This window comes from Homalodisca vitripennis, chromosome 1, assembly GCF_021130785.1.
Source record: "Homalodisca vitripennis isolate AUS2020 chromosome 1, UT_GWSS_2.1, whole genome shotgun sequence".
Classification (NCBI taxonomy): Eukaryota; Metazoa; Arthropoda; class Insecta; order Hemiptera; family Cicadellidae; genus Homalodisca; species Homalodisca vitripennis.
In genome coordinates this window covers 239,714,975-239,734,771 of record NC_060207.1, presented here as the reverse complement: position 1 = coordinate 239,734,771, position 19,797 = coordinate 239,714,975, and the positions used below count along the sequence as shown (strand labels likewise).

General features: G+C 33.7%; 1 non-coding gene across 1 annotated transcript; it reads right to left on the bottom strand.

Moving 5' to 3' along the window:
* Positions 1 to 16,818: 16,818 nt before the first annotated feature.
* Trnaa-ugc lies at positions 16,819 to 16,889 on the bottom strand. Its single transcript has one exon. It is a non-coding gene; the product is annotated as a tRNA-Ala (tRNA).
* Between the last annotated feature and the right edge of the window lie 2,908 nt (positions 16,890 to 19,797).

The following is a 19,797-nucleotide window of genomic DNA, read 5'->3' as shown; positions in this document are numbered from 1 at the left end:
CCTACTTCAGCCAAGAAACATTTACTTCCTGCAACCATAATATGATGGTCTGAGAGCGTGCACGTATATTTGAGAACCCTACTTCAAGCCAAGAAACATTTATTTCCTGCAACCATAATATGATGGTCTGAGAGCGTGCACGTATATTTGAGAACCCTACTTCAGCCAAGAAACATTTACTTCCTGCAACCATAATATGATGGTCTGAAAGCGTGCACGTATATCTGAGAACCCTACTTCAGCCAAGAAACATTTACTTCCTGCAACCATAATATGATGGTCTGAGAGCGTGAACGTATATTTGAGAACCCTACTTCAAGCCAAGAAACATTTACTTCCTGCAACCATAATATGATGGTCTGAGAGCGTGCACGTATATCTGAGAACCCTACTTCAGCCAAGAAACATTTACTTCCTGCAACCATAATATGATGGTCTGAAAGCGTGCACGTATATCTGAGAACCCTACTTCAGCCAAGAAACATTTACTTCCTGCAACCATAATATGATGGTCTGAGAGCGTGAACGTATATTTGAGAACCCTACTTAAGCCAAGAAACATTTACTTCCTGCAACCATAATATGATGGTCTGAGAGCGTGCACGTATATCTGAGAACCCTACTTCAGCCAAGAAACATTTACTTCCTGCAACCATAGTATAATGGTCTGAGGGCGTGCACGTATATCTGAGAACCCTACTTGAGCCAAGAAACATTTACTTCCTGCAACCATAATATATGCTGCTCTGAGAGCGTGCACGTATATCTGAGAACCCTACTTGAGCCAAGAAACATTTACTTCCTGCAACCATAATATGATGGTCCGAGAGCGTGCACGTATGACTGAGAAGCTTACTTCTTTCAAAAGGTGTCTACTTCAGGCCGTTTAAATTCAAATATGTTACCATAGTGCAGTTTTTCTTATTACATTGATCAATAAAACATACATAATTAGATCTATGAAACCGATTAGATCTATCCTTTTTATGTTTAAAGTTAGCAAATAGCAATAATTTAAAAGAAATGAATTACAAATATTTAAATGTACAGAGCTGGTAAAAATCGCTCAGATATAACTATAACAATAGGGGCTGTCCTATGATAGTATTTTATAGCAGTTTGCTTACAAATGAAATGAAAATAGTAAAATGGAAACTGAAGGAGCAAATCATACAGAACTTTAGTTCATTTGTAAAATATCTGAGACTCTCTTTCTAATCACGTAGTTTTGTGTTACGTGGGAAACAAGTTGCAGATGAACTAACTATGGAATAAAGCTTTGAGTGGTACAGATTGTATTTTCCCAGTGCAACCACTCCGGGAAATAAAACTGTTTCTCTCATAACCAGACTCTAAGGGCGATCTTAACCTTAGGGCGAACAAATGCAGAAGTAGAAGTCTGGGCACGAATGTCGATCTCGTTTTTCAATCCACCCTTTGTTACTCGCGGCTTTACGAAGGGGCGAGACTGAACTTTTCCAATTTTCTCAATTCTTACGTTTCAATAGAATGTTTTTCAAGTCAAAACATTCCTGAGACCATTATAATTTGTTGTTTACCTAGCAAATAAAGTACTGTTATCATAGACGGATTTAACAGAAAATTGGATACGAAAAGAGATTTATCTTAGAAGGAAAGGCAAAAGTTTCCAATATTTGAAAACATCTTCTGATCCTGGTGGTATATAGATGTAGGTAAGATTAAAAAGCGGGTCATTCCCCATAATTGCACTCCATTTTTAATATGAACTATTGTCTGAAATAGAGACCAATGTTGTACAGATATAGCGGTCGAGTATGTGTAAGTTACTTTTACAGTCAGGAATGGAATGGACTGGAATTTTCCTGACGTACTTGGAATCGACTACATAAAGAAGCTTTGGCTGCCTGCTCTTCCAGATGTATTGTGATAGTTTTCTATTTTTTTAAATAAAATATTGTATAATTATTTAGTTACAATATCAGGATACATATACAGACTTCAAAACTCCAGGACATCACATCCATATGAGACTTCTGTTCGTTAGTCCTACTTCAGGATATGTGACTCGTTAGGTAGATATAATGGCATCGGAAACGCATTTCAGAATGGCGATATTATCTTAAACGACTTTGGTACTTTATGGATCGTGAAAACGATATGTGAATTGAGTCAATCTGAACTACCTTTGACTGAGTTTGTGCAGTGTACGCGAAGCTCATCTTATCAAGTAATGCATTCTTGGACATGTTTTAAACAGTTGAAAAAATTGTGCCAGCTATGTTATTAACCATCAGGAAAGTTATTAATTCGTAGATATGAAGAATGTAACAAAAACAATTCACTTTTAGAGTGCTATTCCTTGTTAAATAGTTACAGTCTTTTTTATGTGATTTTTTAAATAGTAATAATAAATTGTTGATGTCAATTAAGAGTTGAGCTCTAATTTAATAAATATTAACTAAAATAATTGTAATGGAACTATGGTTATTTATTTATATTCAAAATATAGGAAATATTGGTTTATCTTTGAAAATTAATGTAATATTATTTTGAAGGCTTACAGAAAAACATGCTATGAATAAATTATGAATACTACGAGTATTAGTCATTAAATTGCATTTTTAAAAGTGTACAATAGGAAAGTTTATGATTAAAACAATACAAATGAAAAATATCTGGATTTATCTGCATTATTATGAACTGTTTTAATATCTACATATACTAGAATGACTTTTATGGTTTTGCACGTCTATTCATGCCATTTGAATGATCGTAATTGGAGTCCATTATTTAGTAGTCGGGCATAATTTAATCTTTACCTGAAGGGGAAAGTAAATTCTTTATATAAATTTCTGTTGCCTATCCACAAGACATCTCAAAAATAAATGAGCTAAGGTTATATGAATAATCATAAAAATAATGAATGTTACCATGGAACCTCAGCGAAACCTGTAGGTACTCCTACCTCGTAAACGAAAGTAATAAAACCAACAGTTGTCAGTTACTTGCTCTTTTACTACTAAAAATATGTATGTTTTGATACTAACTATATATAGATTAGAATGTCAAATACTTTTTAAATTTATTAACGCTTATCAAACAACAATGATATTGCTAAATTGTGATGATATAAGTTTATGAGATTCTTAATTTAGTAATATGCCTATTTATGGATTTATTTGTATGGCATTTAAATACTAAACATCTTTTAAAAAATATTAGAATAAAGGGATGATACACGGTTGACGTCCATGATGATCTGACATTGTATGATGATATATGAGACAACACATGGATATACGAGACAAGAGATGGATATATGAGACAACAGATATTCGAGTGAAGTGTAGTTGGTGGTGTCAATGATATGATTAACACAGCCTATTAATTTTGGCATCTTGTCAAGCTGGACCCATTGAATCATTCCATTGTCTATGATAGACTTGTTGAGTTACGAGATTAATTTGTGATGTATAATATATTCAGAGAAGTCCACAGTCTATTAAATTAGGGATTCTTCGCAAACTCACGTAATAGACCTTTGCATTGAAATATTTTTTAAGTCACTTCAAAAGATGATTTACTTTTAAATTATCTCAATACCAATCTTGTTTAAATTATTATTACTACATATTCTTGGGTGGGAAAATATTACCTTTATTTCAAATTCATGTCTTTGAGGTTTAACAGGTCCTCTTGGTTGTTCTTGTTTTTTTGTGCTTATTAAAAATTTAGCGACAATGGCAATCAATTTCGGCAATATATTTAATAATAGTTTTTGGAATGAAATTTTGGTATATAGTTGTACTAAGAAAACTGTACTGTGCATAAAAGAAAACCACCGAGAAGTGTGTCTTTGAATGTACTACCTAAGCATGGAGATGTTGAAAAGAAATTTTCACCTCCAGGTAAACCCTGTACTTTTAGCTGTGTGTTAAAATATGTATAACACAACGTTTCGGGGATTGGAATCTATCCTCTTCGTCAGGTGGGGAAGGCATTAGTACACACAAATATAAAGAACGGAAATAAGAAAAGAGGGAAAGAAGAGGGTTCAAACATACCCAAAAGCTGCTTGGAGTCTCCAGGCGTTGTCACTAGTACGAGAAACACAATCACACATCACACCAGCATGGATGAAAGTGGAATACTGTTTGTATGTGTTATAAATTTTGTTGCCATAACGATGGCAAATGTCCAAAATCCTGTTACCCTGTCAGGCCTTCTATCGTCAGTAACAAACTTTAAACACAGAATTTATAAATTTTTTAATATTTTGGTAACTACTTCTAAAGGCAGTAACTGTTTAATGTGGGTATTCAATACCTCCACTTTATCCCCCTCTACAGAGCTAAGTGACTCTGCATTGTCTGTTTGATCTCAGTGCCCACAAATTGTGAAGACCCTTTCGCGTGTGGTTGGGGGGGGGGCGGGGGTGAGACCTTGTTGCTGTCATGTGGGGGAATGAAAGACATCTTCCGTGATTTTGGCAGTGTAATAATAATATGAGACTCTTTATCATCTCATCCTGTGTATGCCTTATCTTCTCTGGCCACAGTTACAAAAATTCAGTCTTGTTTATGTAATTGTATCCATAACATATCGTTGTCTAGTCTCTCTGATCCTCTTGTATTTACTGTTATAAGTTCGGCATGTAAACTCACTCAGCGAGTTTCAATTCCTCACTGGATATACCTTACATACTACCTGGACCTTTGTTCTTCTATGGATTTTGTGTATCTTTACACCAATAATGAAATGCTCTATTCCAGTTACACATTCTCATTATCTACAGTATGATTTATTATGAACAGTTTTAAGTATTAGAATTGTAACAGTGTGCACTAACTGCTATTAAAATTGTGCTCGAATAATGATTTTATTTTAAAACTTACCTCGGCTAATCAAGAACCTAAATGTGCATAAAATATTGTTAAACTCGATAAGATATCTAAGTTTAGGTTTGAAGAATATACCATGCTTTCATTTCAAGTTATTCAGTAAGTCAATTAACAGTAATATTTGGTGGGGAATTGCTCAGCTTTACATAATCGCATTACTACCAACTTATTAAACCAAAATACCCTCTCTCCTCGTAAGTGGAAGCACTCTCCAGAGTACAGCACGGTCTGCTGCACATTGAGCAGGATATAGTGACTGGAATTCAAGAGCTGGTGATTAGTCATCATCCTTATGCACTTCACTTCGCTGGCATATGTCTTTGAGGCATATACTGTATTATGTCTCCCTGGTATATTAATATTTTCCAAACCTTATTATAACGCTGGATGAATTTTGATAACACTATGTTTTTTATTCTGGACCAAGTCTATCCCTGTCAAATACTAGTGCCTATTTAAGAGTCTAAAAATTATTAGTTTCCTAAAGAATTTTCCAAATTTACTGCTGTACAATAAAGGTTATTTATAACTATTAATAGAGCTCCTAATTGATACTTTTTTAAATATACTACTCGTATGATAAAATTACATTGGTATTAACAACGTATAAAGTAAATGTTTTTGGAAACGATCAAACACTTTGTAAATACTTGTAAAAAGTATTTTTAACTCAAAGTTTAATGATGAGAGTTGTTTATGTTGAGTTAGTTGTTTATTTATCTCAATGTAATAAATTAATATATTAATCTTGAATTAAGAAACAAATAAATAAATACGCACACTTTTTTTGTTTCACCTGTCCATAAACCTACTTATGCTCCATGAAGACTGTCAGAAAAAGATTGAGATAAAGTTCGAGGATGGCCATTATACTGTGAGAGTGAGTCCATTATGCAAATTGACTCTGTATGATGACTCCAAGAAGCTGGGGGTTAGAAAATTTCCCATTATTAATTAAGTTTTAATTTGTTTCTTTCGCCCAATGTTATCCCACATTGGCTAAAATAAATCTTTGAGATGTAAACCAACAGAGGATTGGATCTTCACAGGATACCCTCCTATCAAAGCAGCTCTCTAGGAGATAATGGTCTACAGATATCACAGCTGGGGACGCTGTTAGTTGTCTCAGCAGGAGAGCTAATTATGTGGACGTTGTGTTTCTGTCGGGAGAATAGCGGTATTATCATGACGTCAGCATAGTTTCATTCCGTCATTGCTAAACTCTTACTGTATTAACTAATGTAATTAATAATAGGTATTACGAACCCACTTGGTAATCCTTTTCAATTTACAAAACTGGTTTAATTTGATACAAGAAGTAGCATAATTAATATGTACACAATTCTGTACTTAAATATGCAATTAGAGCACTCTAAATATTTAGCTAATTACATTGTTGTAAGATTTGAAAACATGAAATATTTGAAATTATTAATTTATCAACTTTAATTTTAAATAACAGTAATTATCAGGATTGTCATATGTATACAGTGAGTTTAAATCCCGTGTACGTTTATGTAACTTAATCATTACGGATTGTTGTTTGACATTAAATCATTATTTTACGCAGTTGACGATTCCGGAAAACACACTCCAATGTTTTCCCTTTTTTATGAATTTGACTACTTTATAAGCATGTTAAATTATGAAACTCAGTAAGCCATGAGAACAATATTATTATTTTGTATAAGCGATCAAAAAGTTCTTTACTAATGTCTTATTAAAAAATAATTTCTGTAATGAAAATTCCAGGGACTTTAAACATGGTTCATAGATTCCTCTTGGTCTGAGGAAAGAAGGTATTGATATTTCGGTATAAAATCAAAGGACATTATTTTGTCTGTAACCTAACCTGAAAAATTCCATAACCAAAGAAAATCTGCAGAATCAAGGGTAGATCTAGACGATGAGGTATTTTAAAAATGTAGGTCAATAATAATATGAGTAAACTGATCGAACTGTTAGAAAACAAATAATAATTGTAAAACACTACTATATTAGAGAAGAGTTTCTTTATTTTCCTAATCATATAGAATGTTATATATTATTGTGATTTTAATTTCACTTTTAATCTTCCCTAACAGATTGCTCACTAACGTTAACTTTTTTAGTAATGATCGGATGTTTATTATGTTTATATCGGTTTTTTAAGTTTCGCTAAAGATGGAATTCTACTTTGAAAGCATGTGGAAAGCATACATCCATAGCCCAACAAAATAAGTATTCACTTAAACAAGGAGCTACAGTAAGCTCTCACTATCACGCCTGCATATCCACTGAAAGAAAGAGAAACGCCCTGACATCAAAATGGCCGCGATATACCTGCCTCTAGCGGCTACAGAGCGAACAAGAGCGTGACGTGACGTTCCGTGACGCGAAAATAGAAGTTTTTCCCCTGTGAAAAACATACATCCACAGCCCGTCAAAAAGTAATCACTTAAAAAGTTGTACATTTACGTACACGTGTTTTCAGTGAGTGTCTCGATGTTACTCAAGGGTTTTGAAAACTAACAAAATATTTATGTGTTTTTATCATTGATTTAACTAGTTTATGGATTTTGTTTTTAACTTTACATTGTTATAAAAACTTCAAAATGTTTTATATTATATTGTGTGGCTTTAACTACTAATTTAGTATAGAACAATGTGAAAATCGAAGTAGTACAGTAATGGAAGGTAATGTAGCAGATTAGTTGTAAGAGAACCACTAATTGATCTATTCCCTTTATTGAATTGGATATAAGGTCACATAAAGCTTTGTGGTAGAAGCTTGTTAGACATGTATATTCGGGATTCCCTAGTGTTGGTTATCCAACTCCTTACTGAATCATTTTGTTTAATAATAATTTGTTTGGATAGAAATTGGTATGAGTGATTGAATTATATAGTTTAAAAGTTGTTTTTAAAACTAGAAGCAAATTATTAAAGACGATCAGAATAAGACAATCAGAAGAAATATCATGTCAGAAGAGATTTTTCTCATTTCAAGAAAAGGAGATCAGGAAGGTAAACTGTCCAGCGGATTTCCCTTCACCAACATTCATTGTGACATACGGCTTATTTACAGCAAACTTCTTTTAGAGAGTTGGACATTATTGTTAAAACAACTCTCATTTCTTAGTTCTATTTATAATAATTTGCTGTTCTATTGTTTTTAATTAATAAAAATTACCTAAGCTTACTGTGTTTAAGTAAGCCTAAGGTATTTAGTAAGTTAATTAGTAATACAAAGAACTTTGCCAACTCGACACTCATTAGATTTCATTCTTCATTACAAGTTTGTGAAATTATGGCACTATAAGCGATAAACTTTAACTTTAACTTTCTATTTTTTCTGTAAATGCAAAATTTATGATATTTTATTCTTATATATTTTACAACATGTAATATCGTTGCAATGTACAAATAAAACAACTTTTCTTCATTAAAATCCATTAAATTACATTTAAAAGGCCTTTTAGAACAAGAAAATCCTATTATATGGTCAATTTAATTCATTCATATAATTGGAAGTTTTTTTTATTAATGTACCAAAAACATTCAATTTAAATTTTTTCAAAAAGGTGTACATGTATTGTTATATAACCTTATCCTCCTATGTAAATAAGACAATCTAAGTGTGACAAATATAATTTACAGATATAATTTATACATTATACTTTCACTTGTAGGAAATCAAAATATAAAGCATTTATGATAGGCAAATAGTGATAATGGACATATGAGACCTACACGTATAAAAATATTTTTTGGTTTGGATGGGAAACATGTGTTTTTGTGTGTTTGTTAATTAATTTATGTCGAGTGAATAGTAAAAAAAACTAACAAGATTTCCAGAAACTGTACATTATCCAACTCTAATCCTACTTGTGGGTACTTATGGAAATGAAAGGATAAGTTTTGTCAACACTAGTATTCTTTATATCAAAATTAAATTCTTGTGGAAGATTAATTTTTACGTTTTACCTCAGTTAAATCACGTGAAAGCTCTCAACAAAAATCCAGAGTTTCTGAGTCAATAACGATATTATAAATCAGTAAAACGAATTTCATGCTGGCATTCCAGACTGCTCGTTGTCGGGTATTGGACAAATAAACCCGACACCTTGTCTCGATTTGTATTTCCTTCCAAAATGAGTGCTACACATAATCGAGGAATATTATTGAAATTTAATTTTGTATATTCTAATCTTTGTACAGATCGATAATCTGTAATGGAAGTGATAGAACCAACCTAAGAGTTTGTTGGTTCATCATACACAAAACGCTACACATTTTATAAACAATAAAGTATGTTAAGATCTTTTGAGTTTTGTATGTTTGACATTCATACGCACGCAACCTGGTGAACTCAATTGGACAAAATTATTTAAATATAAATAATTTAAATTCAGGAATATATCACATAATATTTTTTATTCCAAGATATCAACCAATGATACTCTTATAAGTAATTTAAAGAAAATGTATTTTCTGTAAGGATAAGCAATATTTTGAACAGCTGATCGAATCATAGAACAAAATGTGCCATGCCCTATACCAGGATTTTCTATTTAAGATGGAATAATATCAGCTGTCCTAGCATCGTACACTAGTATAATGCTATTACAGCTAATGACAGTAGTAATTTTAAGTAATATTATCTACCTTTTACTATAGATGGATCCAATTACGAATTCAAACCAATAACTTATTGGTTTGAATTCGTAATTGGTTATTTTGTGTTACTAATAAGTAACACAAAAAGTGTTTTTAGTAATATTATATTCAGAAGGAAATCATTCATGCTTTTTATATTTACTACTAAAACAATTAGTATAGTGATGCCAAAAAACCTCCAGGGGCTCCTATATTTTTATGAGTTCGTGGACAGCTACCATAGGGTTACCTGAGCTGAGTATGTCATTACTTCTACTTAATTATGACATAATACTTATACGGAATCTTATTTTGTTTTTTTTTCAATGAGATCCTACAGCTTTAGGTAAACATAATGATGTGATAGGTAAACTGGCCACCCTATAGGTTAACCTCTGGAATCTCCAGTGGTCTTCTCACTTCTTTTTTCAATATCCCTTCTGTCTATCAAGCTCCTTTTAACTCTTTAAAATCTCCTCCCAACCCTTTTTTCTAGTTCTTCCTCCTAGAGAGATATTCTGAAGTTGTATCGATACCATCAAGGTTGGCTTTGGGTGTGCCGACGCCCGATGGGAACCCTCTCCACCAAAGTAACTGAAAAATATTATTGACTCTGTTTTAGTGATACCTCAAACAGGAAAAATTGCAATAAAACATTCTATCATCAACCACTCAAAATCCCTCATTTAAAAACAGAAAAGTTACATGATGCTTTATTTTCTTGCAGTGAACGCACTTAGATAATCGTCTCTATTATGCCTCGTTAAGTTGATCTGCACAGCGAAGATACGGTAGTTTGGTGTCGCCACAACATTTTGCACCAGATTCCTTGACATATCGACCAGTGATGAAAATATAAACCAAATAAGGGTTGAAGATGACATCCTCTAAGATTTTCCTAGGGCATATGGAAGATGTTCAGTATAAGACATTAGGATTTCTCTCAATATCCTTAACTAATTGGTAAAAGACGTAGCCATCGAGGGAGTCTACGGGGTCCGGATGCTCCCCTCCTAAATTTTTAATTCTTTTAATTAATTTTTGAGTTAAACGATTATTATTATTTATGTAATTCAGTATTAGTTACATATACTTCTGAAAGATCATTCTCAACAAAGAAATGGCTCAAAAACCTTTTAAGGAACAAAATGGGTCCTTATTCACTGTCCACTACTGAAAAATATCAGTTATGTGGACCCCCACTTGTTTCCTGGCTACGTTCTTGAATGTTGAGAATGCTTATTGGCGTCTCGCCAAGTATGACTATTGTTTACTGAAACCCATATTGAAGATCTTAACCTAACAGATGTAAGGTCAGAGAGAGAGAAAAAACATAACTACGTATGTGCTAATGAGTGGCCAAATCTTTTTTTGCAACTATTTGTCACAGTTATATACAGAGAACCATATATGATAATATTCATCGAGAGAGCTTATTATTATAGTTGGATTCAAATTTTCTTGGTTTCTAACTCTCTGATTATATAGCTACACATTCAAGTCGACTTATAATCGATAAAAAGCTCTTAACATGAGTCAGTAACTACACGCTTATACACAGTTGTGGGATGTGACTATATATAAATATATGCTGATCTTGAACAATTTATCGAAAGTAGAAGATCAACACGAGATATGTATAGTTATCTCCAAAGAGGCGATTGAAAAACTTCGCAATATAAATTGTTTATATATTGCAAAACTTGATTAATATAGAGGTATTAGGTTAATGGAGCTAAACTTCCGCTTAGCTCAAGATGAACTTTTGACTTTGAGCTCAGAAAATAACTAACTTCTGACTTCTTAATGAGTTTTAACTTTACATCCAGCTATTAAGGGTAATCAGTAATAAGCGTCTTTGTGTCAAAAATTAAAATTAAATGTAATAAAATTGAATGTTACAGATATAATGTACAGTACTTAACGTTGTTCAATTTTACTTGTTGAATTAGAGTACCCTAATAAGAACAAGTACTTGTCTTCTATATTATTAAAAAATTAACATTTCAAGGATTACAATTTTAAATAAAACTTTACTTTGGAAGTAAAACTTGGGAATATAACTGAGGAAATAACAAAAGTCTGGCAACAGACATAAAAGCACGGACTCGCAAATTACTACGGTGTCGCAGTCGTTTATAGCCCAGGTAGCATTTTACTACCATTTCTGATATAGAGCAGTCAGTGTTCACCATACTAACTGTGTTATACCATGCAGTCACGTAATCCTTCTATAGTAGGGTTATAAAATACTGTATGACACATCGATGTTATATTTCTTATAAATATTAATAATCTTTCTATATTTACGATCCCTGAAAATACGTTTGAGCAGAAACTGTGTCCATTGAACGTTAAAAATACAACAGTGTGAAGGCAGCATTTCGTACGACGCAAAAAATTGAACGGTAGCAGTGTGGAGAACAAGCGGAATAAATAAGACCACAAACGTGTAGGAGGAGTAACTTGGGTGAGATATGGCGTCTGTTTGTACCCGTCCTCACCTAAGTGGTACAGTTACACTCCCTTCGTCCTTACCATTGAACGGTAGCAGTGTGGAGAACAAGCGGAACAAATAAGACCACAAACGAGTAGGAGGAGTAAATGGGTGAGATATGGCGTCTGTTTGTACCCGTCCTCACCTAAGTGGTACAGTTACACTCCCTTCGTCCTTACCATTGAACGGTAGCAGTGTGGAGAACAAGCGGAACAAATAAGACCACAAACGAGTAGGAGGAGTAAATGGGTGAGATATGGCGTCTGTTTGTACCCGTCCTCACCTAAGTGGTACAGACACACTCCCTTCGTCTTTACCATTGAACGGTAGCAGTGTGGAGAACAAGCGGAATAAATAAGACCACAAACGAGTAGGAGGAGTAGTTTGGGTGTGATATGGCGTCTGTTTGTACCCGTCCTCACCTAAGTGGTACAGTCACACTCCCTTCGTCCTTACCATTGAACGTTAGCAGTGTGGAGAACAAGTGGAATAAATAAGACCACAAACGAGTAGGAGGAGTGACTTGGGTGAGATATGGCTTCTGTTTGTACCCGTCTTCACCTAAGTGGTACAGTCACACTCCCTTCGTCCTTACCATTGAACGGTAGCAGTGTGGAGAACAAGTGGAATAAATAAGACCACAAACGAATAGGAGGAGTGACTTGGGTGAGATATGGCTTCTGTTTGTACCCGTCTTCACCTAAGTGGTACAGTCACACTCCCTTCGTCCTTACCATTGAACGGTAACAGTGTGGAGAACAAGCGGAATAAATAAGACCACAAACGAGTGGGAGGAGTGACTTGGGTGAGATATGGCGTCTGTTTGTACCCGTCCTCACCTAAGTGGTACAGTTACACTCCCTTTGTCACAAAAATGAAGCATTTAAGAAACTTCTAAGAATAAAAAGTTACTTTTTTAGATGATGGCCGTTCAAAACTTATAAGTTTTTTTGGCTACATCTAAAATAGTTGGCATCGTAGGAAAAATTGAATAGGGCTTAAATTTAAAAGTCATTTTACAAATTTAATATTGTGTTTGATAGCAGCCATACGGAATGTTTAGAAATGTATATTGTCTTAGCAACAACGACAGTTAAAAAGATATAATATATAAACTTTATTACATATAATTTAAAAATAAACAGTATTAAACATGTATACGGTATGTGTCTTGGTAGACTTATTTAATCAACTTCAACTAACCATTCAAGAATAGGCAATGATAGAAGAAATAGGCTGCTATCGCTCTTTAGATCCAAATCCACAGTAGCAGTTCAATAGAACGTTGATAGAACCAATCTTTGTACCTTGGTACGTCCTTTTGATGGTCTATAAGGTTACACTGGTGTGATGGCAAAAAATACTTTGTATGATTGTGTTAAAATTTGCATGATAAATGAAATTATTTGCTCTAAAAATATGCCTAATTGTGTTTAAATAATGATATGGCGCTAGCTATTAATTCTACATTATATATGTATCACTAAGAAAGCTATGGACTGTTTAATTACTCCGTGTCGCTTTATATTGTTCAAGAGTTAACGAAATATTTGGAGCGCGTCAAATTCTATTGGGATTTTGCTTAGAAATTAGAGTTATTTCATTGCAGTTAAAAATCAGTTTCACTCTCTGGCTAGTTCCTAAATTCATGATGCGTTAAAAACTTGTAATTCATTAAAGTAACAACCCATGTGGGTTTTGCACACATTGTACAAAATTTACATTTTTGTCTCCATCCATTTGTGTTTGGTCTGACTACCAGTTTGCCCAGAAATGTGCTTATGGAGTCCTATAATGTTACGGAAATTATATTTTTATATAACATTTTTGTGTTTTCTTTGGTCTTCTAGAAAAATGCATTAAATGGCTGGCACAGCTTTTTTAAGTTAAAAACATTACTTTAATAAAGTATAATTGCTCTAATTCATGTACAATATTTCAGATGGGTCAAGGTGGATATGGCGGGTCTTTTTCGTTTAAGGGCCAGCACAAAAGACCTTAGCTTGCCTATTCAAAACTCAGATCACGCGATGCTTGCCCGCTGCGCAGCGCTTTGCACTGCTTGTTCTTTTAGAAAAAAATTAACTCGAGCTTGCAAAGTCCAAGCCCAGATCAACTCACCACGCTTTATTGAACAAGAAAAACTCAAGACAGAACTAACGCAGGTTTCATTACAGGCAAAAGATAAGCGGCGCGCGTTTATCACTTATAAGATAAAACGAGTTTATACTAGAAGTAATACCTGGACTACAGCCCTACGAACTAATAACACAAAAAAACGATTAAATGCACTGTCAGTCAGGTATAGTATGTTTGTAAGGTGCTGGCCCTTAAACGAAAAAGACCCGATATGGCTTTATATGAAGCAGATTGAGCAAATGAACAGAAGGTGTTATGTCTAATTCTGATAAAGAATGTAATCATAATATAATGTGCTACATTGTAGTCAGTATGTGTTGTATTGACGATTTATTAAATCATTTGTATTGCGTGATTAGCAAAATACGAAAGGAGAAGACATGGAGGTAACCACTTTAAATTTTTAGGGTAAAAGCCCTGTGTTTTGTCTTCGATGCTTAGTATTGAGGACTATAACCACGATTTCATTTTTTGCAGGATCTGATTGTTCCATATTACGTAAATGATAAGTTAAGGTATTATGTCCGTCATTTTTATTTTTTTTTTTCATCACGGACAGGGCTCTTCGAGTCAGTAATATGAGCTTTACATACTCAAAAGGTTCAGAGCAGTAACACTATAAATTCATACTTTTTATTTAAATATTTAATAGTACAATAGTTTTGTAGAGTAGAGACCTAAATAATCTTCAGGTTGTGATTAATAAATTGCAAATATATAAGTGAGAAAAATATAGCCTACCATTTGAGGGATACCATTTGGTATGCACCATATGCTCAGTGGAATAATTTGATAAGAGCAATTTATTTAGGGATTATTCTGCTGACAGCAGCAGTCATACGATGACAAGTGTTAATTATATCGCTCTGCAGCGTATTGGTTTTTACTTTTATATATTTGATCTAATATCAGTATTTTCAGTATTTAGGCAATATCAGTAGATTGGAAGAACGTTAGCAATTCTTTAAAATTCCAAAATACGACTAAATTTAGAGTGTTAATATATCAAAATATTTTTATTTTCATAACTCTAGTCTTATCTTTCTCTTAACGTTAAATTTTTCAAGGAACGAACTTGAAAATTTAATAGATTATCTCGTCTTCCATCAAAGGGTACTCTTTTCATGATTACAGATTTAAATCAAATGTATCAAATATACATCTAATTCGTTACAAATAGTTATTTTTGTAAAATGCTAAGTTATTTATGTAGACCTTATATTAGGAATTATTAATTTATTATAATGTTAAAATTATTTTTTTGCTGTGAAAGTTGTCGAGAGACTTTGAAATTGGAAATGCTAGAGTATCTTCTATTTTTATATTCATCTCCAATTTCACACTTTCCCACCTGTTGATGTAGCTGGCGTGTATATCTAATTTATAACTGGCGAGTAGGTTTGCTTAATTTAACGATGAGACAAAGAAATATACACCAAGTAGTCTGCAAACGGGTAAGTTTCCTTTAGAACAAGAAGCAACTGACAAGTTAACCTTATCTTCGAAGTTAACAAGCATGTCTTGACTTGTCGGAAAGATTGCTCATTCACGTCACGAACAAAGAAAATGTACCATTTTACATAACATCATAACATGATAGTACATTATCTATCTCTAAAGACACTTCAATCCAATGTATTCTTGTTGTATTATTTGTTTAAAGTCACCTCTGTTTAGATATGAGCGGTATTTATTATAATTATATTTACATCTCATCTTATATTTAATTACATTTTACACTACGCTGAAAAATAATCGCTAGGTAAATTTGACTAATATACATTACATATGCAGCTTAAAACTTTAAATTAATAATTTTATGTTTTACTTAATCACGTATAAAAAATCGGTAATAGCCGGATTGAGTAATCAAGGTGGCATACTTTAGTGTTTTCTATAATTAATAATGGTAAATACAGGAAATTTTACCTTTTTGTAAATCAAAATCTTTCCTGAAAAAAACTGCTTTACGTTTTTATTAATTTTCTGTTCCTTAAGTAAAAATTACCATTATCATTCGTAATGTATTAATCTAAGCTTAAAAATATTTATAATATGTCTTTTAATTTCATCAAGACTAATGACCTAATAATTGATAATGTACCACAACGTAATTAGCTCCAATGACATAATGAATAAGAAACATAATTAATCTTTACTCCATAATGTAAAAAAATACACTTTTACATAAATTTTAATAAAAAGACTTGTTTATTCACAAAATCTATTTATTTTAACAGCAAATAAGTTAATTAAAGTAATTATTCACCCATTTCCTCTTAAAAATATCAAATCTGAATTAATAAAAATAATCAAACGGTGCGAAAATCTTGCACAGCAATGTTTATGTCTGTAACAACATATTGCATGGCAAGGTAAGAATATTAAAAGACGGGGCAGTTTTATTCTAGAAATCTTAAAATTAAATTTGGCAATTGTTATGATTTTGAAAAACTAGAGGAAAAACTTGGAAAGAACTTGTTAACAAACACGATTTCCTTACTGACGTTCCTGCAAGGAGTTTCGGTATTATTAAGTTTAATTTCAATAAACTTAATGTTTATTGAAATTTAATTAGGCTATTGCCACTTATATTATGGTCAGACAATATCGTATGGTCAGATATTATATATATATATAAACATAAGTCACAAAAAGAACTTGCTCCGCCGGGACTCGAACCCGGATCTCTCACTTGCAGGGTGAATGTGCTACCATTACACCACAGAGCCCTCACTTTTTACGATTCAATTATTTTGTAATTGGACGTTTCTTTCAATATGTGTTTAAATAACCAAACAAACATATGATCGGAAGACCAAATACCTGTCAAATGACTTATTTACGTTCATTAAATTTGTATAAGGAGCAATAGCCTGATTTAATTTAAATAAAAATTGAATCAAAAAAAGTACTTGCTCTATGGTGTAATGGTAACACATTCACCCGGCAAGTGAGTGGTCCGGGTTCGAGTTCCGGGCGGAGCAAGTACTTTTTGTGATTCAATGTTTATTCAAATTATATATACTGCAACAAATTATAATAAAAAATTTGTATGTTGAATTCTTCCTCAATTTAATCACATACACTCATGAAAGAGAGATATAAAAAGTATGATGTATCTGAGGTAATATTTAAACATTGGCATCTGAGCAGATACTAATACAGTTGAGTTAGTCTTCAGTCTGGACACGATTTATATTGTTAAAGCTCCAAGTATTTCAGTATCAGTTATCACATTTTTACCTTGGTCTCATGAGTATCCACGGTGGCATCAAAAGAATTGTAAGATACATAAATTAGAGTACAATCATGTGACATATTAACACTGCCGCCTGTCTATCCCATCATATAAATGATCACTCGCTGTAGACTTATTATTCACTATTATGAAATCCAACCTAATTAACAACAATGTAAATATGGTTAGACAATATCGTACGGTCAAATATATTGGAACAAGGATTTAGTCTGCAGAGTTTAAAATTTATATAAGTTCATTTTTTACATATGCAAGAATGAGTTTGATGAACGTGTATCCTTGGGAGTTGGCAGAGCGTTATCGTCCATCACACAGTAGGATGGCAGATCTTCTCTTCTGTCTGTCTGATACCCTCTGGGGACGGTAAGAATATCTGTCTGTCTGATACCCTCTGGGGACGGTAAGAATGTCTGTCTGTCTGATACCCTCTGGGGACGGTAAGAATGTCTGTCTGTCTGATACCCTCTGGGGACGGTAAGAATGTCTGTCTGTCTGATACCCTCTGGGGACGGTAAGAATGTCTGTCTGTCTGATACCCTCTGGGGACGGTAAGGATGTCTGTCTGTCTGATACCCTCTGGGGACGGTAAGAATGTCTGTCTGTCTGATACCCTCTGGGGACGGTAAGAATGTCTGTCTGTCTGATACCCTCTGGGGACGGTAAGAATGTCTGTCTGTCTGTCTGATACCCTCTGGGGACGGTAAGAATGTCTGTCTGTATGATACCCTTTGGGGGGCGGTAAGAATGTCTGTCTGGCTGTTCGCAGGATATCTTGAGAATGAAATGACCTGTGTCTGTAGACAACTGCAGAAGTTTGCATGCAACTAGCAAGTACTCGTACCTTGTATATGTTATGTCTACCGTTAGTGGGATGCAGTTACAAAAGTCACACTGGAATCGCATTGTTTAGTAGTATTAGCTACATAGTCCTAAGCAAAACATAAACCATCACTCGCTATTTTATTATTTTGAGGCTTTGACTAAAGCCTAACACTTGTGTCGTACCAGCACTGATAGCGGATGTGGGGGGTACGTTTGGTAATTGTTTTCCTCTGTTTCCGAGAAGTGATTATACCTCACTACACTAAATGTTTTTGTACCGAAGACACAGGTATAGCAAATTTATAGGTATGTACCAAGGCAAACCAGAAAGCTGTACAAATGTACGAGTCGCGGTTAACACACGGAATGTAATCAACAAGTTTCGACAAACAACTGCAGCAGCTCTTATTGCCGTAGTTCCACCATGTGTATGTACAACTCGACGCCGCTTACTTCAAAATAGTCGAAGTTATAAGATTCCAGAAGCTATTACACACTATTGGTCCTTTTTCTTTTCACCCTCAGCCGATATATATATATATATATATATATATATATATATATATATATATATATATATCATGGCGCTGATATTATGCTATTGGAATACAGCCAGATATATTTACTGTATCTTATTATACGTGTTATTTACATGAATTTATTTACAAAGTGATGAGGCCTCATAACAAAGTGGTTCGTGTTTTAATTATTTGTTTAGTTTGTTATTGACGATGGAAGGTTTGAAAGGATAACAGGATTTTGGACATTTTCCATCGTTATTGGTTATAAAAGATTATAAAAAACACTAAACGTTTCGAGGATTTGAATGTATCCTCTTCGTCAGGTGGGGGAAGTATTAATGCATACAAAAATAATGAACAGAAAGAAGTAATGAAGGGAAAGTAAAATGGTTCAAACATACCCAAAAGCTGCTTGGAGTCTAGTCCAGGCGTTGTCACTGCACAGGATGCAAGTCCCGAGCACAAATCACAAGTACGAGGATCACAATCACACATCACACTAGCACAGGCTACAGTGGGATACTAACAAGAATGACGGTGTCAGTTCTTTCATCGGCACCGCGTAGTGTCATCTGAAAAAGTGGGACAGGAAGGCGATGGTCAGGAGGGAAGGGGTAAAGGCAAGCCGATTGCGGCCCTAAGTTTAGGTCTAGACCTTAGTGTCATTGTCATGGTGTGTGTGCCGAATTTTGTAGGTTGAGGTTTGTTTGATTTTTATAATCTTTTTAGGTTACCTAGTTAGTTCTTTTTTATTAGTACCCAAGCGGATAATAGTGGCCTAACCTCAACCGAAGGTTTACTTAGCGGTTGGTCTGCTAATTTTATGTATGAAACCTCAATAAGTTTGCACTTGAAAAAATTCGTCTAGCAGTATATTATGTTGGCTTCATCCCATTTCATGTGATGATTTTCAGACCTTTTTTAACGTTTCGAGGATTGGAATGTATCCTCTTCGTCAGGTGGGAAAGTATTAGTATATACATACACAGAATGAAAAAGAAACGAGTTCTTGATTGTGTTATATTTCTTAGAAAG